The sequence below is a fragment of the Amphiura filiformis genome, chromosome 4 (assembly GCF_039555335.1).
Source record: "Amphiura filiformis chromosome 4, Afil_fr2py, whole genome shotgun sequence".
Lineage (NCBI taxonomy): Eukaryota > Metazoa > Echinodermata > Ophiuroidea > Amphilepidida > Amphiuridae > Amphiura > Amphiura filiformis.
In genome coordinates this window covers 8,342,567-8,356,807 of record NC_092631.1, presented here as the reverse complement: position 1 = coordinate 8,356,807, position 14,241 = coordinate 8,342,567, and the positions used below count along the sequence as shown (strand labels likewise).

The window sequence follows — 14,241 nt, the reverse complement described above, 5'->3', positions numbered from 1 at the left end:
GCAGAAATCGCCATGGTAGATTGAATCCACCGCCACACATGGCCATTATACATATCGACCTGTTTAATAGTTTATAGGCCGAAGGACATCTGACTAAGGCTACTGACAATAGCCCCGATTGCCTCGGTGACTGACCTCGCTGTGTGTCAGTCAAGCATGGTATGCCATAGGTCATATTTTTAGACACCCTTCACGATTGGCCTATACACTGCGCTATATAATTCAGCACATATAAATCAGAATTATTGCGGAATTATTGTCAGTTTTTGACTCAAGACGCAAGCTACTGTCTCAAAGCGCAAGCTAACGACTATCATATCTGTTCAAAATATATATTCATGTGCAAGGAACCACATCTGGTTTCTTTATACGAAATCATTTACGGGAGATATTCATCATTTTCTACACCGCTATCCAAAGATTTTCTTCTCATATCAAACTCGTGCATAGCAAATTCACGTGTATCGATCCCGGGTATTTATTTTAGTATCTCTGCTGACAAAGTAATTATTAGCCAGGCGATGTCGGTGTGCCCCGTGCATTACACACATTTGCAGCGTTGTAACGAGTCAGAGTTGTAACGAGTCATAACTTGGGACTCGAGGTCAAGTGGGGTCTCCGACTCGATTGATATTCGATGACTTGACCCCATTGAATTTGTACAGTGATTCTAGTGACTTGACTCGAGTTAAAAATAAGTCCTGACTTGATCCGACCTGAATTTTTGTGACTTGTTACAACCATGCATATTTCCGAGGACCTAAAAATGACTCTCTTTTGTCAGTGTGTCACCATGTTAATTAGGCCCCACATAATCGGTAATACCAATGAATACCGAAATATTCTTCATAAGGTCAAGCCACAGACGTTTTTTTTAACTACAGACGGAATGATAGACACCATTTTACGATGCATTCAGAGGCCTTGCGTTTTGGTCTTCGTCATACCGAGGTCCTTGTGTCGTCATGGTCGTGTGCATGTGCACCTGCACCTGCACTGTACACTCACCTTTATATTTGTATTCCCTTTTACAGAGAGAAGCTGTCTCAGTGATTGGAGCAAATTTGAAAACACCTGTTATTATTTGAATACCAGTGAGACGACGTTCAATGATGCGCTCAGAACATGCGCACAATTCGGCGGTAGCATGGTCAGCATTCATAGCCAGGCAGAACAGGACTTTGTCACAGGTTAGACGACAACTCAATTCTTGTAAACATGCATGATTATTTCAGTTAAATGTGTTTGTATATATTGAAAGGAAAACAAAGAAGCGACTTTTTTCATTCATACGATTCATATAAAACAAGGTGTTATGTGGAGCTGAAGGGACCATGGAAAAACCTCACAAAGAGCTTGACGAGAATGTTCCTTAATTTGTGTGTGAGATATCCCCGTATAATAAAAGAGTTTGCGATTCACACCTTTGACACAAACTTCCCCGCCTAAAGGTTCGTTCATACTACCACCGCATTTGCGATGCGTTGCTTTGCGATGCGGTGCATTGTCGCACTGTATCGTACTGCAAACTACTGCATTGCGATATCGCAATGAAGTTAAATACATTTTAACTTGGAAATGCGACGAGTTGCGTTGAGCTGCGGCAAAAAGTAATCGATATATCGGCATCGCAAAGCAACGCATCGCAAATGCGGTGGTAGTATGAACGAACCTTAACGCACGCACGACGTTGAAATGATCGTTTTGTACATGGTTCATGCAACGTGACTACTTTTCTCCACAAAAAGAATATTTGGATAATAACATAATTTAAGGTTCGTTCATACTACCACCGCATTTGCGATGCGTTGCTTTGCGATGCCGATATATCGATTGCTTTTGCCACAACTCAACGCAACTCGTCGCATTTCCAAGTTAAAATGTATTTAACTTTATTGCGATATCGCAATGCAGTAGTTTGTAGTACGGTGCAGTGCGGCAACGCATCGCATCGCAAAAGAACGCATCGCAAATGCGGTGGTAGTATGAACGGACCTTAAGACGTATGAAACATCGCAAACTCTCTAATGTCATCGCAATCCCTGAATTATCCTTTTTTTTTGTTGCAAATTCCAATCGTCATGATCGTCAACGGTATTTGATATGATGGAACATCGTCATGATCGTTAACGGTATTTGATGTGATGGAACATCGTCATGATCGTTAACGGTATTTGATATGATGGAACATTGTCATGATCGTCAACGGTATTTGATATGATGGAACATCGTCATGATCGTTAACGGTATTTGATATGATGGAACATCGTCATGATCGTTAACGGTATTTGATATGATGGAACATTGTCATGATCGTTAACGGTATTTGATATGATGGAACATCGTCATGATCGTTAACGGTATTTGATATGATGGAACATCGTCATGATCGTTAACGGCATTTGATATGATGGAACATCGTCATGATCGTTAACGGTATTTGATATGATGGAACATCGTCATGATCGTCAACGGTATTTGATATGATGGAACATCGTCATGATCGTCAACGGTATTTGATATGATGGAACATCGTCATGATCGTCAACGGTATTTGATATGATGGAACATCGTCATGATCGTCAACGGTATTTGATATGATGGAACATCGTCATGATCGTTAACGGTATTTGATATGATGGAACATTGTCATGATCGTTAACGGTATTTGATATGATGGAACATCGTCATGATCGTTAACGGTATTTGATATGATGGAACATCGTCATGATCGTTAACGGTATTTGATATGATGGAACATCGTCATGATCGTTAACGGTATTTGATGTGATGGAACATCGTCATGATCGTTAACGGTATTTGATATGATGGAACATCGTCGTGATCGTCAACGGTATTTGATATGATGGAACATTGTCATGATCGTTAACGGTATTTGATATGATGGAATATCGTCATGATCGTTAACGGTATTTGATATGATGGAACATCGTCATGATCGTTAACGGTATTTGATGTGATGGAACATCGTCATGATCGTTAACGGTATTTGATATGATGGAACATTGTCATGATCGTCAACGGTATTTGATATGATGGAACATCGTCATGATCGTTAACGGTATTTGATATGATGGAACATAATTATCTTCTTATAATAAATAAGCTACCTTGTTTTATTTGCTGTTGCAGGGATGATATCCTCAACATCTGTTCGGATTGGGCTCAACGACATTAGAAATGAAAGTTATTTTGTTTGGACGGATGGCACAGAGGTAACATAATGGATGACACTTGATTCCACAAAGCTTTCTACAAAGATGTATTTGAAAAGCACATTTTTGTTAGTGGCGTAGCAAAAGAGTAGCCGAGACCCGTCCCTTCACAGTACAGACTTTGCGACCCGCCGGCACCTTTTGCCACACGCCACTAAAACTAAAAATAATTATGTGATGTTTAAAATTGAGTTTACTTAAAGCCATATTATAACATTTGCTGAGGAAGACGCCCTCACTGGATTTTTAAAATTCCTTTTTACACGATTAAATTGTACTTTATTAAACCAATATACCCTGCAAAAATCAAGACTCTAGGTGCTGTAGTTTTGTCAAAATCCGAGATTTTGAATAAAACGCCGGATTCGGCGCTTTATTATTACGATGGAATTATTAGTCGAACGCATACACGATGTTCAAAACCGGGTTCAAAACACACAGTACGTACACGGCGTGCGGGACGGTGATATACACAACAAAGGGTCGTACCACAACATGACCGAAGGAGTGGTACGTATTGGCGACATGTCCGCTGGTAGTAAATTCCAATTTTCTTTGCTTTGCGGTAGTTGTTCGGCTCAAAAATAAAAGGGATATATCTGAGAGTAAAAGCTAACATTTTATGGCAAAGAAATGCTAATCTATTTTGTTTGAAAATGTTATAATATGGCTTTAAGTTTGGCTCACTTAAGAATTAAAATGGTTCATTTTCGCACGCTTCGCGGGCAATTTTCTCGGTAAAGTAATTATAGGAGCGGGTCAGCGGAACGTCCTGGAAATTTTAGAAGACACCTTTAACCTTTTCAAGATGTGTTTAGGCTGTCGGTACATTTGCAATTTTGTCCCCCCCGTCTCAAAAAAAGCTTGCTACACAACAAAAGTTATAAATGTTACTCTAACGGCTACAGAACATTTGGAAGTTCAGGGTGTTAACACTCTACTTTTTTCAAACTTAACTGCGTAATTTGTTTCTTGGTGGGTTTGTGTCGTAGGTGTGTTGTGTGGTCTTTTTGTTTTCATTTCGTTTCAGACACATCCACTGGCACTGAATTATGTAAATCGTTGTGTGTATGCGTGGGGACGTGTTGACGTGATATTGTGTGGGTGAGGTGGGGTAGTGTATGGATTGTGGGTGTGTGTGACGCGCGCAGGGTACCGACTTAACCATTTTCATGTATAATATTTATAATTCTATTACATTTCAGGTCAGTTTCACTGCCTGGTCTCCAGGAGAACCCAATGGTTCCGGTAATAGGGAGGATTGCGTGTATATTACTGATTTAGATGGCAATGGTACTTGGACATGGAATGATCACAATTGCAATAGTAGACTACCCTTCATTTGCAAGCAACGCAAATATATCGACCTATTCGGTAATATTGCAGTTTAAGATTCTGACATTTCGTAGCGAATTTTTAATTTGAATGAATGTTAACATGTAAGGTTTTTACTATAATTTATACAATTTTTGTAATGATCATCTTATTGACACACAATAAAAGCAAAATTGGATAATATTTACATTATCGTTGCAGAGGTAACGACAACTGCGCCACCAACCACAGCGTCACCACCGACAACCCTAGGTAAGCTAGAAATCAACGTATTTAGTCGGACGATAAAAACATCATCCAGTCAATAAATTCCAAGAAAAAGGCAACTGAACAGAAAAAAATCTTATACACATTTTGTCAAAATAATCAACTACTATTGCAAGCAACGCAAACATATCGACCTATAGTACGCAATGTTCCAGTTAATAACATATTGATATTCCGTAGTTAATTTTAATGTGAGTAAAAGATTTCTTCGTGCAAGTTTTCTTTTCACTATAATTTATACCATGAGAAAGGATGAAGGAAGAATACTAGTAATGATTGAGTGAATTGGTACTCTTTGTGATGGGTGCATCATGCGGTTGATTTTTATATTTATGATAATATTTACCCATATGTAATTACCATATTGTTGCAGAGAGGACCGAGATGACGACCACTTCGATACCTACAACAAACCTATTATTGACAACATTAGGTAAGTTACAGTAAGGAAATAATGTTTGCTTACTCTGACATATTAAAGTCGTCAACCCTTTCCCTCAATTCAATTGTGGGGGAATTGTGAAGGATTCAGGAAAGGTTTGAACCTCTCAGCAAAGCAGTTATGTTCCACCTGCCTCTAAAATCGGACCTCCCTATCCCGTCATATTCGGTTGGCCTCCCTTCAATTTAGTAGACTCTATTGGGTTATTTTCAAAGTGTGACAACTATTGTTTCATCGAATGTAGAAATCATCGTAATTTATCCAGTCTAATATATTTTGCAGGAAAATACCTGCTGAGAAAACAATGTCACAGACTATTATGCTAGTTTGTTGAAATAAATATGATATTCATTTATGATACTATGATAGATTCAAGCGTCTATACCATTCGGGAATCGAACGCGCGTAACCTGTTGCAGGTTCGTCGCCATTGTCACCTGCTTCGATCGTCGTTATCACATTCTTATTTGACTTGTACATTTTGCTCGGAACTCCATAAGCGGCCACAATCGGCCATCTTGCAGATTACTGGACATTTACATGCTACAAAGAGATTCTACGATGACCTGGTGATTCTGACCTCAAGATCTCTTTGTCATACATTGTTCTAACCATTGTTCACTGAACTAGTATTTTCTATTTAGCATGTTCATGGCTAATTTTACCTGGGCCGCCAAATGACAGCCTGCCTGATACGTAGATCCTGTTACATGTTTTCTATAGAGACAATTATTGCAGAGTGGTAGTTGGTTATTCTCAATTTCGACATTGTTGGTTGTATGAACTCATTGATCATGTTGATAGGCTTATCGCATGTTGTTAGGTTGCTGATTGAGCTGCTTACAGCAGGCAAATAGACTCTTACGTCTTGCTGAACAGCTGTGGAATCCACTCTTGACCCGATTGTATCAGGGCACTTATGTTTTCCATCTCAGATTTGAGAATTTTTACTACATTTAACTTTTCGTTGCCAGGAAAGCTGCTCATGCTGATATATCATGTGATTAGGCGGCGAGTGCGTCCAAGGAGGCTTTCGCACAAATCTGCTCAAATTTAAGTTACTACACATGGTCAGAAGTTGGTTCAGACCTACCATCTGATAATACTACTTATTATGACATTGACAAATAAGAAAGTCGGTGGAAAAAACTCTAATATTCTTGGACTTGTCAAAAGCCGTTGATACTATTGATCACAATATGTTATTACATATAATTTAATTTATTATTGAAAAATGATTGATTTAGAGGAAACGTTTAAAAACTGGTTCGGGAATTAGGTCTATTGCCATTTGGTCTAATACCATTTTTTCGTCTAATTCCTGTTTAGTCTATATTCAAATGGTCTATTACCAGAAAGGCTAATTGCCACTTAGTCTAATAATCATATAGTCTAATGTCCATTTAGTCTAATATTGTTTGGTCTAATAACCGGTATGTCTACTAACCATATAGTCTAATAACCATTTGGTCTAATATTTCTTTAATAACCATTTGGTCTAATAACCGTTTGGTCTAATAACCGTTTGGTCTAATAACCGTTAGGTCTAATAACCAGTTAGTCTAATACCATTTCGTCTATTTATTAATAAACTAAATGCCTGTAAGACAAAATGGTGTGTAGACCAAATGGCTATTAGACCAAATGGCTATTAGACCTATTGGTTATAGACCAAATGAGTATTATACTAAATGGTTTTAGACTAAATGGTTTTAGACATATTGGTTATTAGACTAAATGGTTATCGGACCAAATGGTTATCGGACCAAATGGTTAAAGGACCAAATGATTATTAGACGTAGTGGATATAGACCTAATGGGTTTAGACGAAATGGATGTAGACGAAATGGATATTAGACCAAATGGTATTAGACCAAATGGCAAATCCCCGGGAATTATTCATATAGCAAAAAACCTATGTGTATTATAATTTATTGTAATTCTCGGTCTTAAAAAGGTACGAAAACAGTATGGCAGGATAGGCAGGTGATTGCTTACTGACAGTATTTGAAACAATGGGGCTGAGGATGGGCACCTCTATAGGCCGCTGCATCTTTCACTGCGAGCAGTGTTATTGTCTTGTGTGTCTTGCGATACGTGACTGCGTCATATTCCAGTTCATATCATGCGACAGAGAGAATGACGAACCATTATGTTGTAAGTGTTTCATTTCTTCCTTATCTCCTCACAGTTGCAGAAGATCTCATCTTCTACTGCCCAGTTGACATAAACATCTATGGATTCTGGTCTTCTGTTTACAAACAATTCGTCGGCTTTCTCCCGGATCAAGAACCCGTCTTCCGAGCAGCAAATGACGAGGTGTTGTCTTTTTCCTGTACTCCTGAGCCTGGTTCTGTGTATTTTGTTGGCGATGTCGTAAATGTTACGTGCGATGCAACGTTCACAACTTTACAATCCGTGCAGTGCCAGTATACAGTAGGAATCAAAGGTATTCAAGAATTCTTTTAATGACATTGTTCTTCCTTTAGGTGACTCTGCTCAGGAGTATGATCGCAGTAATATACGGAAAGTTCTAAATTCTAAAAGTAGATTTACAGTGTGAGTGACTGAATTTGTTGTCATGTTGGCTTGCAACACTTAGATAATAAGGATTACTAATTTCCGGCTTCGATCGGCCGTCACACGATATTTTATATTCATTTGTACACAAAACAGCTCACAAATGTGAAAAATACCCGGAAAAATACAACTGGGTTTTTTTTCTTATTCCGATTTTATATGAAGATGAAAGTAGTCACATGAATTTGACTTGAGGTATATCCGTAGTCATTTACTTATTTATTAGGCAATAGAAACCAATTAGTTCGATCTTTCGATCGACCATCGATGCTTAGTCGATCCTCATCATTTATGAAATCAATTGACTATTGTTAATTTATGATAACATTATGAATCTTAGTATGTATTGATGTAAATGTATAGGCCTACCAGTATAAATATAACATTAATTCTCATTAATTAGTTGTTAGTTCATTAGTAATGAGCATCGAAGCAGCATCGACGGTCGGTCTAAAGATCGAACAAACTTGGTTATGGTGCCTAACATAAATAAAGAAAAGGTGAAAAACATGTTGTCAGCCAAGTTTTTGAAAATGTAATCGCAAAATGAGTAATTTGTTTGTGCTTGCAGTGAACGGCAGCAACTGTGGTCAGCTCGTGTTCCCACAATGCAACACATTGTTTCGGTACAATTCAGCAAAGTTTAATTTACCAACTGACCAAGCTTAGGCTCAATATTCTACGATTGTTGTATTTTTATATGCGGTTGTCTCAGGAAACACTTTGATTGTTTGGTGTTAAAAATCTTGCACAACCTTTCTTGGAGATTAAAATTGTTCTATTAAATTTTATTTCCCTGTTCAATTTAGAGAGAGACTTCCAACTTGTATTTGGAAAAAAAGTCTTGATACCAAGTGACTACAAAGGCGGTGCAACCGATATCTTCACCGTGGAAGTAGGCAACGAATATGTCATACAATATCCAAATATTGATGCAAATAATAGAACTTTGACGCATGCATTTTGGAGAGAGGCCATGAAATCTCACAGTGACATTCATTTAACCTCAGGTAAGAACGCTTATAGTGTGGAGACGGCTCTTATATTTTATAAGGCATTGATTTTATTTTCATGTGCCCACCATATCACGGAAGATGATGACGGGGATGATGATGTCTTTTTGGGTTGTTGAATGTTGATTTTGGCTGCTGTAAAGTGCTTAGAAAAACATATTTGCTTAGACGTTGGTTTATTCGATGTTGTGCACTCTCCAAGTATTCGTTATTCAATCTGTTTCAATGATTTTTATATTCTAACGAATGTTTGGTGTCGATACATTGCTATAAATAAGAGACAACCATAAATTGGTTGACATGGGTGTTGAATGACGACCGACCAGTTTCAAAACCACTTGCTCCTGGACTATTTTATTCTTTAATTAAACATGTTATAGGAGCCATGTTGGGGTACTAGAACCACAGTTTCAAGGTGCCGGAATTTACGTTACATGTCCCCAAAGAAATAATCACTTTACCTTATATTTTGGATACCATAAATATCATTAACTGGTGCATATACCACATCAAAATGCTGAAAGCGTGAATAATTCTTTGTATTTTTTTTATCAACTCATGGGCACATAATTTTTACGATATAATCTGGTCCACGATTGACTCCAACACAGGTGGCTTAATGACTTGGAGACCTACAAGTACTGCACACGTTGACATATCAATAACAATTACATATGACGGAGAGAAAGAACCAGACGCTATATGGCAGTATCCAGTCAGGATATGCAATTGTAACAAAAATTCTTCATGTAATTTTGCCGAAATCATAAATGGTACGGAATCCAGTGATAAGCTTTTTTCGGTAGGTACTTTTCATGAGAGTGAATATCTGCAGCGCGGGGGTCACTCCCATTGTGGCCTGTACACCATCCGCGATAATAAAAACGCGTAAAAAGGGTAGTTTTTCGTGGGTAGGCACGATACGCGCGTAACGCGTTTAGGGTGTCAAAAACATGAAATACTGGAAAAAAGGGTAGCAAAATTGCAATTGCTAATACGCGGAAATGAAATTTAGGGTATGAAATTTGAATAAAATACCTGTTTAGGGTGTGAAAACACCTGTTTAGGGTATTGTTTTAGCCAAGGGTTAAATCCTTGTTTAGGGTGCTTTTCAAAAGTTGATTATCGCGGATGGTGTACATGCATGCCACAATGGGAGTGACCCCCCGGATCTGCAGTATTTCAATTTGTCATAATTCATTACGTATCACCATATTAAATTACATTCCCTTTATTCTAACCAATTTTCTTCTGTCAACTTCCATGGTTGTTTGACGTGATCATTTATCAATGTTTCTAACAAAACATTACATCATTTTCATTTCTAGACCTTTGCAATACCAACAGCTATCACACTAATATAGTTTTAGCTATTTTAACTTAGATTTTCTTTTCTTTATCTAATTGTTCATCTTTTTCTGCCTTTTTGTGGTAATGTTTATTCTATGAACTGTATTGTGTGCAAATTGAGGGCACTATTTACACTTAGTTTAAATATAATTTAGCCCATGCATGAGTTATTCCTTGCCTTTCATGATAAAAAAAACGTGGCTTGCAAATTTCCTTATTATGTGCTACTCATTTTAAAGATGTTTTTTAAAACAGTTGAAAACGATATAAATGGATCTACTTGAAGACATATGAGTTAAAAGCATCTCTGAGCTGAGATAGCAAGATGGTGGGCTATCCATGTATTCTGTATCTGTTCCTAAGATGACTTAGTTTGTAACACAGCTATACGGAGTGTGTGACTTAAATGTTGAGTTAGTTACATGAGATGAACTTATTCAACTCTGCTTTCCAAAAAGATCCAAAAAGTAGCCTTCGCCATGGGCAATTGCTTGCTAAAAGTAGACAGATGTCATGGAACCATTTGGTTTACCAGAGTATGGTTGAATCCTTTTTTAATGTAATACGTATATAATAATTCCATATCGATATTCTGCACTAAATGCATAGGTCGCTAGCTGTAAGTGTAATCCAGGATATAGTGGCGGCAACTGTTTAGAAGACTATGACTCTTGCGCTGGTAATCCTTGTTATCCAGGAGTCACATGTATCGATGAGTCTCCTCCGTCTGTTGAATATCTATGCGGATCTTGTCCAAATGAGATGATCGGAAATGGTACCAATTGCGGAGGTAAATAGTGTTAAGGACCTGCTTTTTTAATTTGCTATTGTAGTTGTCATTTAAAAATTTTATCTGCGATTCTGCGTACAAATACATTAGTCCAATTAGCGGGCATTTACCGACAATGATTGCTGCACTTAAGGGGGCAGGCAGGATCACTCAAAGAGAGAAATTTTAGATATTGTTTTGTATTGTATCTTTAAAATTAATGACCATAAGTATATAAAAGTTACATTCTCAAAAAGGAAATGATGCAAGGAATCCAACTAGCACGGCAGATTTCTACAAAAATTAGCAGTTTTTCAGAAAAGCGCCAAAATTGATATTCCATGCCAATTTCTTTTTTCGGTCTGTCATAGCAACTTACCCTAAATATCCAAATTGACGAAAATTGCATATTTGTGTTCTAAAGACATAATACTAAAAAGTTTTTTCTCAATTTTTTGAATTTTTTCTTCGTTTTAAGAACATAGGAAAACCTTTTTCAATTTTGACTAAAATATTTGATATTTTAAGGTATATTTTCTTGGTACTTGGTAAGCATTTAAACGTAAATACTTATTAATAAATTAGTATCATAGTCTTGTGAATCTCTTGCGGAAGTATACTGTATATTGATGTATTTGTTATTTTCTCCAGTACCATTGTATCTTGGTTGCTACGAAGACAATACCACCAGTCGGATTTTGCCGGATGAATTCACGTCATCCACGGAGGACATCACACTAGATACATGTATCAAATTCTGTTGGTCAAAATCTATGATTTATGCTGGAATGGAAAACTCAACAGATTGCTGGTGCGCTTCTGAGGTGGCATCTGATGACTTAATCAGTAAAAATAGATCAGATACCGAATGCAGCTCGGTTTGTAGTGGAAATTCGAATGAAACTTGTGGTGGAGAATTGAGAATTAGCATGTATCAATTAGGAGGTAATGAATCCGGTTATCCCCCCCCCCCCACACACACACCACCCACAGACTCAACCACTGAAGTGATTCTTACCATCTAGACTCTTACCTACTTAGGCGTTATAACTTTTGGTTGAATAAAAAAATATTGTTTACTGAGAGGAAAACTATACTAAATATCACTCTTAATATTATTTGCGATTCGATCTTACCTCGCGGAAGAACTTCATTTCCTGGTCATTTGACTGAGTTGAAACTTGAATGGCATAGAAATATTTTAAGCACGGATTTTTAATTCTCGATGCACGGATTTTTAATCTTACTGCACAAACGTGCCAGGAGGCACGTTAAAATAGCCCCTGTACCTAGCGTATCGTAAAAGGAGTAACATTTTGCAGGTCAACTCTATCATATCTGTTAATATTGGATGCTGGTTTTCTCTGGAAAGAAATAATTTTGCAAATTTACCCTATTGCTTGTCAACGTTACCCCATTCTGGACATATTACTCAATGAGCTAGCAAAATGTATGACACCAGTATTGATTAACTACTTTGTATCGTCAACTTATTTTTTCACACAGAGAGGGCCTGTCTCAAGGATTGGAGTGAATTTAGAGACACCTGTTATTTTGTGAGTACTGTGGATAAACCTTTCTCTGATTCTCTCACAACATGCGAGGATTTTGGCGGCAGTTTGGTCAGCATTCATAGTCAGTCAGAACAAGACTTTGTCACAGGTGAGTTGTAGACTTCTAATAATTTAGATTTAGTTTGTTAGTCCTGGTGCAAGCTAAAGTCGGCTAAACTGAATAAAAATTCCCTTTAAACCGGAATATTGAACACCTATGCTGAGATAATAATGAAAATATCCGGGGGAAATATAAGGGAATCATTGGGTGTAGCTTCTATACATTATAGTGGCATTGTGTGTAAACTTTTGAAAAACGGGTGTCATTGGGTGGCAGATTTGGAGAAAACAATTTGTTAACACTTGACTCGTACCAATATGCCAGTGGTAAGGCAACTTTCAAGGGGGCAAACTTTGATGGGCTAAAAAGTACAAAAAAAGGCTAAAATCGTAAATAACAGGGGTAAGACTTCTCACACGGGGAAGCTGCCCCCGACTGCGTCACTGATGCGTAGGAGGACAGCAGCTATAGAAATAGGGTAAAAATAACATGCTCAGATCCCATCACATCGTCAAACAATATAGTAGGCCAGATATAAAGACCTATCATGTGTTTGTTAAGGTGCAACTTTGAAAACGGCCTCTTTTTTACATAATGAGCCATTGTGACTTACCACAATGATATATGACGTACAATTTATCTCAAAAAGCATTAGGGGGAACTTTTTAGTTGTGGATACCTATAAATATATATTTTTATATTTATCATTTATTTAATTTAGGAATAATACCATCTTCAGGTTCTTGGATTGGACTAAACGACATTAGAAATGAAAGTTATTTCCTTTGGACTGATGGCACAGAGGTAATACGCTAAACTATTATATTAACTTCGTCCAACATTTCTTTTATATGTTAAGGGACCGGTGGTTACCGAGGGTTGAACCGCGTTCCATTTTTAGAACAATGGAAACCTGCTCCAACCGAACGGAAAAGCCCGGAACTGGTGGTCGAGTTTTGATTTCATCCCTATCAAAACTATTTTTTTTATCTGTATGTTTGTTTGCTTGTTTGTTTTTCCCGGTCGATACATGCGTTGTGTTGGTGGTTGTAGGAGTATCATGAGTGTGATGTATGATGCATAGGTTTCCCACTTTCATTAATAATTTCTCAGGTCAACTTCACTGCCTGGTCTCCAGGAGAACCTAATGATTACGGCGAAGGGGAGGATTGTACGCAGTTAGCTGATTTTGACGAAGACGCTATTTGGTTGTGGAATGATTATCCTTGCCAAGGTGTATTACCACTCATCTGCAAGCAAGCCAAGCACATTGATCCAGTTGGTAAGTTTCCCAGTACCATACCCCTATGATTATAATGAAAGACAAAGATAAAAAGACTAGTTTGCGTCTGACGTCATCTGTCAATCAAACTCGAGCACGGTTTGTTTACAAGTGCCGTGATGATATGAGTTGCTGAACACGGCGGTAAAACCGGGCGCCTTATTGTTAATTTTGCACCTTTAAACATACAAACCATCTCAACAGTTAGGTCTCAATAGTAGGAAACTTTCTTTCGCGAAGGCACCATGTCAACAATGCCTAGAAAAGTTGCTTTTTGCCTTGTAATAGTACGTAATTTTTCGCCATTTGCTGCTATTCCTTTTCTCCGATCGGCACCAGATGAATCGACCTTC

At 37.7% G+C, this 14,241-nt stretch overlaps 1 long non-coding RNA gene across 1 annotated transcript; it reads left to right on the top strand.

Annotated features, from left to right (window-relative positions):
- The first annotated feature begins 12,502 nt into the window (after positions 1–12,502).
- On the top strand, positions 12,503–13,882 carry LOC140149684 (uncharacterized). The gene is made up of 3 exons (XR_011858700.1): positions 12,503–12,654; positions 13,328–13,410; positions 13,720–13,882. It is a non-coding gene; the product is annotated as an uncharacterized lncRNA (long non-coding RNA).
- The last annotated feature ends 359 nt before the right edge of the window (positions 13,883–14,241 follow it).